We start from the raw sequence: 13,560 nt of genomic DNA, 5'->3' as shown, positions 1-13,560 counted from the left end.
TGGCAGGTGGCAGGTAACAGCAGATGGTGGCAGATGGTGGGCTGGATGAATCTGTCCCAAGCTGCCCCTTTGCACTCCACTTCAACTTTCGAGCAGTGTGTCCTTTTCTACTGCACACCTGCACTGCCGCTGCTCTGCTGCTTCTGAACCTGACTATTCCACAACCCCCTTCATTGCTCCTCACCGGATTTGCTGGTGGCTCAGCTCAGGCTCGGCTCCGGCTCCAACTCTGCTTTTGAACACCTCGGGGGTGCTCCGTCAGTGCTATGCTTCAGATTTTATGCTCAGTATCTGGGATCATAGGCCGGGCCCCAATACCCAGCTCTTCCTGCACCCCTTGCTTGTTCTTCTTGTTCTCCTTGCTTCGGGGGCTCCCGAACTCGCACTTCTGGGTCCTGGGTCCCAAATGACAGCAGGTCCCACGCGGCTTGCTCCGCCTGCCCTGCTTACACCCAGCCCGGTTAGGACACAGCACGGCACGGAGCGGACACACCAGGACACACCAGATGGCTCCGTGCGCTCTCAAGGGCTCTTCTGTCAAAAGCCCGATTTCATCACCTGGCTCATCCACGGCCCGCGACGCCTCAGCTCACCTTTCCGGTCCCGGCTTCCGGATCCCGGATCCCGGCTCCTTGTGTCCTTGTATTCCGGCTCCTAGTGCCTCGGCTGTGCCCGCTGTAGTGACTCCTGCACACGCGGCTTATTCTCGGCTTTGCTCGCTGAAACGCCGACACGCCGACTCGCCTGCCTGCACAACTCGACTGTCCAACTCTACGAGCAGCAGCGCCACCATCCGGATCACTGAGAGCAGTTACTAGAATCTACTCCCACAATAGTGAACTCCAATATTGAGAGCTCACCCTCCTCATCCTAAGGACCATCTCAAATGCTGTCAGCCATGTAGCTATATAATCACCCTCCAAATATTTAGGGACAAATCCTTTGGGCAGCCTTGGGTCATACCAATCACACCTAGACACGTCAGCCTCCTCTTCACTGCCACCATCTCTTTATTTTAGTTAGGGCCAACTTCTCTGCCTCTAAAGCTAGGTGGGCTAACTGGTACTCAAGATGTCTTTCCCTGAAGGACAGTTCTACTCCTCCTGTGGTGGAGCCTCTCCTCCCACTAGGTCCATGCAGGCCCCAGTTACTGTGTAAGTGGAAGGACGCTCTTCCTCATCATTGAGGATGGAGGGGTCAACCTCCCATCATACCTCTGGAGCCTCATCTGTCTTAGAGGATTGTTCTGCAAGCTGGGTCTCTGCCCAGGCTGTACGAGACTTCACCAGCTCTGACTTCATAGTATTTGCAGAAGCTGGAAATTCCTTAGCACTACACAACTACCTAAGCTCTACTACAGTGGCTGTGGGAAAGCTAACCAGCTCAAGTTCCATGGTATCCCTATGTTTTGGGTCACACATAAAACTGATGCAAAGATTGAGGTTAGAACAATTTAGAAAAAAAATAAAAAATGAATGACTTGATATTAGTCCAAATTAAAAATCAAAAACAATTTTTCGACTAAATGAACTTAGAGGATTTAGAAGTGCTTCACTTATATTCTGATTGTGTTATTAAACACAAGTTCTGGATTCCACAACTGTGCACTAAATGTTGAAAAGTGGTATATTAGTAGGTGCAGGTAGGTACCTACAGCTAGTAATAACACCTCAATCACCAATAAGATCCAGGAAACTCTAACCAAATAAAATCCTTCTTCAACCCTTGGTAGCTTAGCTGATGAGCAGTCAGTCTTGACTTAGGAGACAGGTGTGAAAGCATTAAATATCACAATACATAAGCAGGACATAAAGCACAATACAAATCCAACACCAATCTGTAAACATAGAAAATACTTTTGTCTTTAAAATGACACCAAAACACCAAAAATCTAACCTCAGCTATCTTGTCATGCTGGCTAGGGGTGCAGGAAGTGGGGTGTAACTTATTGCTGAGTTATGTGTGCTTTGCCTTTTGAAGGCCAGTTTGGCTACCCAGCCCTCTTCCTGCCCTGCATCTACTAGCAGTGTATCCCCTTCCACCAGATGTCTCTAATGTTTCAGACCCAGGCCTCTTCACACCTAATCAGGGAACATCGTGGCTCAGACTGTCAAAGGCTGGCCGATCAGAGGATGCTGTTATAGGGCTGCTATAGGCAACTTCAGAAAAGCAAGTTCTACAACTACCTTGTGGGGGGAAATCTTGCAATATTATCTACTTGAGCAGAAAAAAAATTAGTATAGGGGCTGAAGAAAGGCAGAATGGCACCTGACTTCAAAGATGGATAGATGCAAATCTGACTGTGTAACTTATCAATTCACAATTAAAACATAGAATTCAAACATCAGGACACCCCTTAATGTTCCCAAAAAGAATCAAACAATCAAAACTAAGCATTTTACAAGCTCACAGTGTCCACCGTCTTCTCATGATTCTTACAATGGAAGATTTCAGTTTCATGACTGTTGAGTACCTCTCTATATTCAATGGGCCTAACCGGTGGAGCTAAATGAAGTCCACAACCACTCGATACAATGCTGTGGGCCGGAAGTCCAGAGTGACCTCTGCCCATTTATCTAAGCTCTCTGGCCACGCCTGGCCAGAGAGTGATACAAAGTAAGCAAGCCTTTACGGGCTATCATCCGGGTCCCACCTGTGCGGTGCACCAATACCTACATCCCTTCCCAAGTTAGTGTTCCAACAGAATAAAACAATTTAACACACAAATTCTTTAAGTCTTTGACAGGGTTTGGCCTCATATTGTACTTCTGTTAGCAGGACCTTTGACTCTCAGTGTGGCTGTGAGGTGTCTCCGGTAGTGCTCACGTTAGGCTGTGTGGTAGGAGGTTGAGGATGGTTTTCCACGGTTGGCTCTTCGGCATGGTGCGATGGGGTGCCCTCACCGGCACCTCTCCTCCTTCCGCAGGTCTGAGACAGTCTTGCTCTCTGGCTGAGCGTCAGATTCTTTGGAACCAGGATATGTTTCACAGAATTGTTTCTTCTTCTAGCTGAGCTGTGAGGGCAGTGCCATTGATTTTTAGAACAGTCTACGCCCAGGTTCATATGCTGTTCTGAATTTCCCTCTGCTGTGACGGTACTTCCTGGAATGAAGACTCGGGTCTTAGCTCTCCTCCACCATCTGGCCCACTCATTATTTGCTATTCATTGTGCTTGAGTACTGGTAGGGTCATATGGCGCTGGTACCCAGCCATCAGCTACAGGAATGGTGTCCCGGCGGTGCCCAGCTAGCATCAGGGACCAGGGTGATCTCTTTGTAGTGCAATGCGAGTACTGCGTTACTCACGCAGGAAACGCTGAAGTGCGGCTTCAGGGTCAGACTTTTCCACCATTGCAATTTGGAGGATCTTGTTAAGTTTTCAAATGGAGTCTTCAGATTCGCATTTGTCGTGCAGCCATTGTGGGGTGATCCAATGATGGTGGACTCCGAGTAGCGGAAGTAAATGTCTGAATTTTCCCCCTTGAAACGGAGGTCCATTGTCTATCTTGATTTCATAGGGTAACCCAAAGAGTGCAAATGTCCTCTCAAGAACTGGCTACAGGTATGAGAACGACATGAACGCGATTACTTCGACTACTAGGTATTTTGAAAAACTGTGTAACAGCACAGCAGTTACTCGGGCCGTCTGGAAAACTCCCAAAGTCAAGGGTCTCCTGTGACCATGGTGATATCGCTGGATCTTCTGTTATCACCGGGGCTGGTTACTCTTGGCTACTTGTGAGCTGGCAGGGTCTGCAGTTCCTTACGAGGGCATCCAGGGCTGCTTCTAGCCCGGGGAACCAAACTGTTTCCATCATTCGTGATTTTATCCATATGATCCCTTGATGTCCTTAGTGTGCAAGGGTTGTAGCTCTTTCTAGGAGGTTTGTATGATTAACAACCTGGGATCCTCTTAGTATCACTCCGTCTGCTGCTGTGCTTAGTTTGTCACGCACCTTCCAGAATTTTCCATGTCATTCTCTGTCAAGTCCATTCCAGCCGTTGGTGCTGTTTAGGAAATCCTCCCACAAGCCTTTCACTCTCACTAGCATGGGGTCATTGCTAGTCTCTGTCTTGATCTCTTCAATGGTAAGAGGTCAGGGGCATGCCTACTCGGATACCATGTCGACATACTCTTCCGTTTCCAGATCATGATCATAATTTTCCACTGCTAGGTCTGGAGGGTGCTGTGACAAGAAGTCTGCAGGATTCTTCGCCCCTGGACGATAAATTAGTTTCATTTGATAATGCTGCAGCTGTATGGCCCAGCATTCAATTCTTGGTGGTGGATGTGGTGCTGTGCCTCTGAGCATTGGAACTAGTGGCTGGTGATCTGTTACAACCCTGAAGGGGTGACCGCTGACGTACAGGTGAGTACAGGTGACAGTCGTTGCAGGCCCACTTGATCGCTAACGCCTCCCTTTCAATCTGTGAATAGCGCACTTCTGTTAGTGTGAGACCTGTGCTCATGAATACAAGAGGGGACCATGTGCCTGGTTTGGTTTCTTGAGTCACAAGTGCTCCCAGGCCAACAGGACTGGCATCTACCAGGAGCTCGGTCATGAGAGTATCATCGAAGTATTCCATGGTCATCTTCCCCAAAAGTTCTGTTTTGATCTTTTGAAATGCTTCTTCGTCTGCTTTGCTCCACCTCCAGGTAGCATCTTTCTTTGCAGGGCTCGCGTGGGGTTCTGCTGTTGTGGCCAGGTTCGGTATGAACCGCCTGCAGTTTGTGGCCAGAAAACTTTGAGTCTCTGAAGCTGTGGTTGGTGCAGCGACTTGCTGTATGGCCTGAGATTTCCACGGGTTGACTAGAACTCCTTCTTGGCTGAATACATAGCAGAAGATTTCAATTGATTCTGGAAGAACGAGCATTTGTCTTGATGGAGAGTCACTCTGTGATTGACAAGTCGTTGGTGGGTAGCTCAAATATGGCGGTGGTTTTCTTCAATGGTCGCTGAATGTATTAAAATGTCGTCACTGACATTCAATACCCCCTGAAGCCCTGAGAGGATCTCTCAATGGCATTCTGTAATATCTCAGCCACTGATGAAATCCCAAAGTTCAATCTTTTGTAGCGGCACAGGCCTATGTGGGTTAAGAAAGTTGTGATGGTCCGACTCTCCTTCGCTAGCCTCAAATGATGATATCCAGCGTTCAGGTCCAGCTTGGAGAACCAGCAGGACCCATTCAAGTCTGCTATGATGTCGTACAGTTGGTGTTTTTCATGCTTGATGTCCTGGTTGGGCAGGCGCATGTCTCTGCACAGCCTAATTTTTCCGGGCTGCTTTGGTTTCTCAGATATCACCATCGGTGAAACCCAGGGTGTCGGTCCAGTTACTTTTTCGATCACCCCTTGTTGTTCTAGATTGTGTTGTTCTTGCGGCCACAGGTGGAAGGGTATGCATCTGTGCTGCAGGGAAATTCATTTCACTGCTTTGTCTATGTGAAGTTTGATTTGAGGTTTTTCCTGCTTCCGAGTTCCGAGTCCCTTGAAGAGTAGTGGGAATAGTTCTAAGACATCTTCTGTCTGCAGGGTCTTGACTTCATGGGCGAATGTGACAAGGCCAAGATCTTCAGCTGTGTGACTCCCCACTCAGATGACGGCATCTTGGTCTGCTACATGGAAGGCTGTGGTAATTTCGTGATCTCCTGACTTCACCTGCACGGTCATCTTGCCCTTGAGGGGTACAGGTGTTTGGCTGCCATAGGTGAGGATCTTAATGTGCGATGGCATCAGTGTAGGCTTCGGTTTCACTCACTTGTACTGTTGGCTCCTCATCACATTCACGGATGCCCCGGTGTCAATCAGCGCTGTTACCTAGGATCCAGCAATTTCGAGGGCACAGCTGGGCTGTAGGCAACTCTTCTGCTTTAGGTCACTGGCAAATGAGATGAGTTAGCACTTGCCTTCCTCGTCTGTGGAGGAGTCTTCTAGATACTCTCTCTGCCAGGTTGGTGTTCTGGACATCTTCAGGCTTTTGAGTTCTTCGAGAGACAGGTGCTTTACTGCTTCTGATAGTGGTCTACTTCTGTGAGCTCCCCTGTTCCTTTGATCCTCTCTGCATGCAACAGCAAAGTGGTTGGGAGTGCCACACTTCGAGCATGTTAGTCCTTATGCGGGACATTCTTCTTGAGGATGTTCTTCTTGCCCACAGTGTCCGCAGCATGATACTTGTTTGCTCATGCTTGGCCACCAGCCACGAGTTACTCTATTCTGTATGTGCACTGCATCTGCTCGTTCAGTTTTGATGGTTGCTGGTTTCTCTGATTGCTGGGTGATGACGATGTCCATCGCCATTGCTCTTGCATCCGATAGGTCATGTGACCGTGCCAAGATAAGTATCTCTTCGAGAGTGATACCCAGTTGTAGTAAGGATGAGGGTATGGAGGAGTTTGTTTCGGCATCCCTGGATGGCTTGTGCTCTGACCTCCTTGTTTTGGTCATCGGCCATGTACATGCCAGGTAGTTCTCTTAGCCGTACCTGGAATGCATTCATCGACTCTCCTTCCCTCTGGCAGACTCAACGAAGCTTGAATCTTTAATAATCGGGGTTCAGCTGAGGAACGAAGTACGCATTCAGGGCCCTGACCGCTGTGGTGTAATCATTGGGTGCTCCTGGGTTTGGTAGCTGAGTGAATAATTTGTATATCTCCTCTCCCACGACTTCAGGGCTTTCATCCGGGTCCCGCCTACGTGGTGCACCAATGACTACAATGACCTTAATAAATAGCTTGCAAGTATAGTTCTAATCAGCATACTAGTGGAACTAGACTACTTAAATGAAAAATGTTTACCAGTAGAAACACATGTTGGCAGGAAAAAAGGGGCGCTAGTGCCACACCAATTTGTTTGGCTAGGTCCCCACAAAAACCTGATTGCAAAAGTCAGGCAACCATTATCAGACATGTTATGATTCCCACACTCATTTGGGTTTTTGCTGCTTTGTGATGCCTAGGAATTTTGCTGGTGACATTGCTTCGGTACTTAAAAGATTTACAGACTGAAATTTGATTACACAAATAATCCTATCTAAAACGTAGCTATAACGCAGCTGCAGTAATAGCAGTAGGGGGAATTTGTAAGCGGCAATAACAAAAAAACAAAATACACTTTAGCATCTCCATTTTCAAATCACATTGCATGTCCGCAAAATGAAGAATTAAGAGAGCTAAAAATATTCCTCATCTTTTTTAATGAGATTGGTATTAAGTCCACCTTTCTCAATTCATCAGACTCTCATTTAATCACCACAAGCCCTTAGCATTTCAAAGCTGGTCAGAATATGCATGTTGATGTTTTACATATAAATATGATCATTATTCATCAAATTAGATTCTTGGAGTGGACAAAGTGAGATGCGTACATAATCTACGGCATAAATACTGAGATAAGCAGTAGCAAGCATTGAGAAAAGTGATTTTTTTTGTTATTTACTAACACTGCGTTGCAGATGTCTGTCATGCACTGGGTCAGCTGGCAATATACCAGAAAGCTAATTAGTTTATGAACTTCTAAAAAAAGTACCTAATTCGAAAGCCACTTATTGTATGTATTTCTTCTTATTACACTGGTCTTTTTTTCAGCATCATTACACAAAAAATATGGATCATCCCCACCTAAATTGAGGGGCTTATTTACAATTTACACCACTGGTGCAGCACTTTCAATATTGGAAAAAGTGACATTTCACGGCGCAAGGGGCTTTTGAATAAGCCCCTGAAAGTGGGATTGCTCGATTATTATAGTACTGAAGGGCACATTTATCAAGGTTTTGCGTCATCCTAGTGCCATGCAAGATGATCAAGAGGAAAATGCCTTTGAGAACAGTTTTTGTGCAGGGAGGTGCCCCTTCCTGCACAAAAAGAATCCTGCCTGCACCACAGGCACCCTTGCAACATGACTCAAGGGTGCCTGCATTCCTGTTAGGCTGCCAAAAGTGTGCCACTATTAGGAAAAGACATGAATGCCCCGTATAATGGTGAATATGGTGCATTTCTGCCCTTTCGCTTTAACACAGCACTGCAAGGTGGTTTGCTGCATTGTGTTGAATGAATTTTCGTTAAATATGGTCCTGAGGATTTAGATGTTCCAAATGCCATTCTCTTTAAGTTTGCGTTTCTTTTACTGGCGTCTGCCTCCAATTCAGTTGCCTGCAGGAGCACATTTAATCTCCACGGAAAGCATGAATGTAGAGGGGCTCTCAATCAGCAACCTGAAAACATTGCTTCATTTAGGTCAGCGCCTTCCAGCCATGACTTCATAAAATCTTCCTTCACATTTTGGGTCATATTTGATCTCAACATTTGCATCCAAATTGAGTTTTGCACCTAAATACAATACACAGTTCTTTTTTCTTTGCAACAAGTGTATACCTAAAAGTGATTCTTAAATATAAATGTGACTTGTATGAACAAAAATGCAATTTATGCTCCCAAAACACGTCAATACTAATGCTAATGTTGCGCCAGGGGTGATTATGGACTACAGCGTGCTGTCAACCAAATATTATGTCATTCATATTCAAAACACCCAAATTGTACATTTTTGAGGAGAAGACAAGTAACTGTGAATAAGGCAGTAGATGCTACGCTTCTCAAATAGTGTAACTGGAGAGAGTTTAAATTCCTGCACAAACACCATATCAAATATTGAATTTCGTTTATATGGTTTTGTGACTGAATTCATACAATAAGATTAAATAATGATCGAGCGATTGATAATGAGATTCTACAGCACGCTGTGAGTATTCAGCACTTGTAATGAAGATTGCAATGCAAATACAGGTCTGTGCTCTGTACTGGTCTTGCTGTTTTTGTGATTTTTTTTCTAACATGTGGTTCACAGTTCTATATGTTGATAATGTTAGTTCTGAAACCTATTGGATTCTTTCTTTCTGCATTCTAAGGTTTTAGTGTGCCTCCAAGATCTTTATTATCAATCTCTCATACAATATTAGGATTTTTGGGAAGTGCTGTAACTGCACCAGCTATCAGTTCTCGTTTTGATCGTCACATTTTTGTAGCCCGTTAAGGAAATAACTGACATTCATATCATCATGAAAAACTCTCTAAGATTTGTGTTACTGCAGCTAGGGAATAATGTTCAGGCCATTTTCGGTAAAGCTTCCCCATGCAACAACTTGTAACAATAATCTTACCATAGTAGAGGTCTCACTTTGTGGGATAGTAAGCCGTCAACTTATTAAGATTGTCAACTTATTTAGAAAATCTTGTATGCTATTCATGTCTATGCACATTCTAAATGGAGGTCCCTGTGTATTAATCAATTTAGACTAAAAAGTAAAATTTCTAATCAAATAATTTCTTTTATAACTACTTGAATAAAGTAGTGGGTCCCGCACCCGTGGGGGTAATCCAAAGTTCAAATACTCTTTGTGTGGAGAAAGTACACGTTTTACTGGCATGCAATGAGATATAATCTTCTGAGCCTGGATATACAATTCAATGAGGCTGTCGTGTTTTCCCACTGGGAAACGTACCTCAGGTGCGTTGCCTGTGTCCAAATAGGAATAAACTTCAATCAAAGTTCAAAATCTTGATAAAAAAGCTTTTTATTTAGGTCATAATACTCGTCATTACGATTTCCCGAAGTAATTCAGTCATTCATGTGGTGACGTGTATTAATGAAGCATCATACAATAAGGTGCAAATCATCCCCAAAGCATTTTGGGCATTGTAAATGCCCTTGGTCAGGGGTTCTGTTCCTTGAAAAATCATAAAAGCAAGAATGAAATGGCAGTGCCAGGAAGTGGGTTTACCACCTGTCCCCGGTTATCAGTGAAAGTTTCAGTGTAGTTGAGTTGCAAACTCCTATGCGAAATAACATGCAACAGCGTATACAACAAGGACCCCCTGAACAATAGATAGTTCAATTCCTAGGTCAGGGATAAGTATATGTGTGAAAGAACAAACCTAGGCAAATATATTTACTTGTCTACTCAATGATCGATGGGAGAAAGACCATTTCCAAGATTTAGAGTTCAGTTTTTATTGTTGTTACATCGAGGTGTTTGTTTTTGAAAAAAATTGGAAAGATAGCTTTTTTAATAATAGAAATTAAAATTGTCAAACTATACAATAGATGACAATGAAAAACCCAATATGAGAAGAAAATTGTTTAAAAAAAAACAAAGAAATATAAAAACACAATGTGGCACAATGGTAAATTCGGCGCGCGTTTCGGTGAACCGGCGCCTTCTTCAGGACAGGCCACTTAATTACCTAAGTAAAGAAAAATACATGATAAAATACAGTTATTTAACTAACAATACTTCTAATAATCCACATAATTGTTTTGACATCATCATAGTAGACAGGGGGGGGGGGTAGAGAGACAACACAAAATTCCTCTAAGAATGTATATACCAATAATATGACATTAGACGTCAGAAATTGGGTATTCACACATTCATGAACAAGTGTGACTCAATAGCAATAAATGTCTTATAAGTAGTGTACTTCAGTGCTCATTCTGATACAAAACCAGTTAGTACCTATATTGATATAAGCTAAACCTTATTGTAGATGATGGAAATATAGATACATTATCTTAGATACTTACAGTAGTATATAGGGATACCATCACATCCACTCTGGCCTTAAATTTGACAGGTCTGGCCTTAAACTCTGGCCTTAAATTTGACAGGTCTGGCCTTAAAATCTGGCTTTCAATTTGACAGGTGTGGCCTTAAATTTGACAGGCCTTAAAAAAATGACAGGGCCTGGTCGCAGACTGCTGGCCAGAAGCACTCTGGTTTTAAAATGGGTGACATGTAGGGTTAGTCCCAAAAGTGACAGGCTTGGCTGCAAAACATGGGGTAATTGTGTATGTGTTTAAAAAGTGCATAGAAAAAGTGTGTGTGCATGTAGTAGGGAAATGTCTGGGCATGTTTAAAACTGTGGGGGTTTACAGACAGCTGTTGGTTGAACAGTTGCTGAGCAGTCCTGAGTCCCTATCCCAGGGCCTGGGAGGTGTTTTTATTTTTGAAAAAAGGGTCTTTCCTAAGAAGCAGCTGATCGTAAAAGGGGAGCTTTAAAATGTAGTTGGTGGGAAACCCATAGTATGTATTAAAAGCACAACCAGGGTGAGTTTCCCAGGAAGGCTTGGGCATGTTATAAAATAATAAACCACAGCCACCCCTGAGCTTTGAGATGCAAAAACAGACAGGTGGTCTGTAGAGCCAAAGCTTCCCATGAGACCACTGAAACAGGGTGACAGCTGTTAGGATGTAATAAACACATCGCAAAGCCGAGGGTTCCCAAAATTGACATGCCTGGCAGGAAAATTGACAGGCTAGTCCCAAAATTGACATGCCTGGCAGGAAAATTGACAGGCTAGTACCAAAATGTACAGGGCTGGCAGAAAAAGTGACAGGCTGGCAGGAAAATTGACAGGTCTGGTCTTAAACTGGTGGCCTTAAACAAAATGACAGGTGGTGGGGTTTGGGACTGGAGATAGAGCCTCTTCCCAGGATAAGGGCCAAACAGCTTTAACACCTGAGACCTTGGGGAGCGACTTGCCTGGATTGTTTTGCTGCACAGAGCCACCCCAGGAACCTAAGGCAAGAATTGACCTGAGCCACTTATCCCAGATTGACGCCACCTGCTACAGTGTAATGGAGGTAAATATGGGATGGTGCAATGCTGTATGTTTATGGGTGTTATTTAAAGTATTAGGGGTGTGCATTCACGGTTAACAAAGCTGTAGTCCATGTTTCAATATGCTGAAGACACAGTTATAAAGCATACTACTCTGATAGAATTAAATGTAGCATGGGAATGATCAATGGCTAGAATGAGGCTATCAATTTAATAGGTGCAGCAAAAATTATGGAACAGAGAACACACATTTTACTGGAGAATATGGTCAACCAGGATTGATCAGGTTGATAAACTATAATTGTTTGGAGATTTGGCAGGAAAGAACCGCAAGCTTTAAATCTCAACTACATGCAGCAACGTTTAAGACAGCATTCCTGTACCACACACTTTATTACATTTCAATCTGTATCACACAACGACATTGTCCAGCCTGTTATGGATTTGGTACGATTGTTTTTATATGGTTCCTTGACAATTTGGGAACAGATGAGAACAGGACTGGTAAAACTTTATATTTTCTGTTGACTTAGATCTTACTTATGGAGGCATTTGAGAGTCAAGTTGGGATTAATGAAAATTGAGTGCTAGTAGATGCTTCATTTATTAAATATTGCCATGCTCTTCAAAGGGTCACTAGCAACACTCTAAAGAACTTAGAGTGATCTAAGTTAATTACAAACTCAGAACATGTGCAGAGGTGAACTGTCTGTCAAAAGTGAATTATGAAAAGATATGGGTGCTAGGGCACTATTTCATATGCATGTTAGAGAAAGCAGTGAAGAACAACTTTAAAATTGCTTCTTTTGAAGGGAGCTGGAGAAATGCAGTACTCGTAAAAGAGCATATTTTGTGCAAGAAACATATAGCCTCTTTCCTCAGGTACATGTAACAAATGCTGCATAGGTAGCTACAGGATAGAAATTCATAATTCATGAGGTTTAGATTGTTATTGTCACTAGTAGCTTACAAGGGGCAGTTTGGAAGAGTAGGACAGTGACATAATGTCGCTGTTGTCTCTGTGGAGCGAAATCAGAATCTCTATTATATCTGATCTTTATCTGTGCGGTTCTTAAAACTGAATATGTCAGATTGTCAAAGCCACTTTTTTGGCATTTGTGTGGTTCTTAAAACAGAATATGTCAGATTGTCAAAGCCACTTTTTCGGCATTTATGTGTAACTAACACTAATGTAATGCAATTGTATATAGCAAACACCAACTAAAAGATGAGTGGCAGAACAATTACATTTGTATTTTAACACAAACAAAACATTGGAAGAGGAGTTGACCTAATGGCTAGGGCTGTTGACCTCGAATCTGGAGAACTGGTTTCGAGTTTCGGCTCAACATCCTGTGATTCTGGGCAAATCACTTAATCTGTTAATCTAAACAAACAACATTTAGCCATATACTTTATATTCCCAATACTGTCTGACCATGTTCATGGACCTCATTTCCACGGCTACTAAAGGATTTATGTTGAATTAATTAAATCACTTCAATTAACTAGAGCAAAATCGCATTCATCATAAAAAATAGTGCATTGCGCGGTTCTCAACAGTGCAATAACTTTCATTACATTCCTGGAACGAAATTGCGCACAAATACTTACTTCTAAAAACATGGAAAATCAAAGTTCAAGCCACAAGCTGCCCTATGTTACAAAAATTAAAATACTTTGTTAGGCAAGTCTCTACGCCCATCATAGGTAAATATGATAACACATTCACTTTACCTCGAGGATTCTACAACAGATTCCTGATTTTTACAATGGCAGAGAGAATGCTGCTGTCCTCCCTCCTTGTCTTCTTTTTAACAGAGTTTTATATAGCATGAACTTGACCCGAATCGTGTATCAAAGCGCTTTACATAGCACCAGTTGAATTACATGAGGACACAATCATTTTTTTTTTTTTAGGCACGGGGAGATTAAGTGAT

This window comes from Lissotriton helveticus, chromosome 2_1 (genome assembly GCF_964261635.1).
Source record: "Lissotriton helveticus chromosome 2_1, aLisHel1.1, whole genome shotgun sequence".
NCBI lineage: Eukaryota > Metazoa > Chordata > Amphibia > Caudata > Salamandridae > Lissotriton > Lissotriton helveticus.
This window is presented reverse-complemented; position numbering follows the sequence as displayed.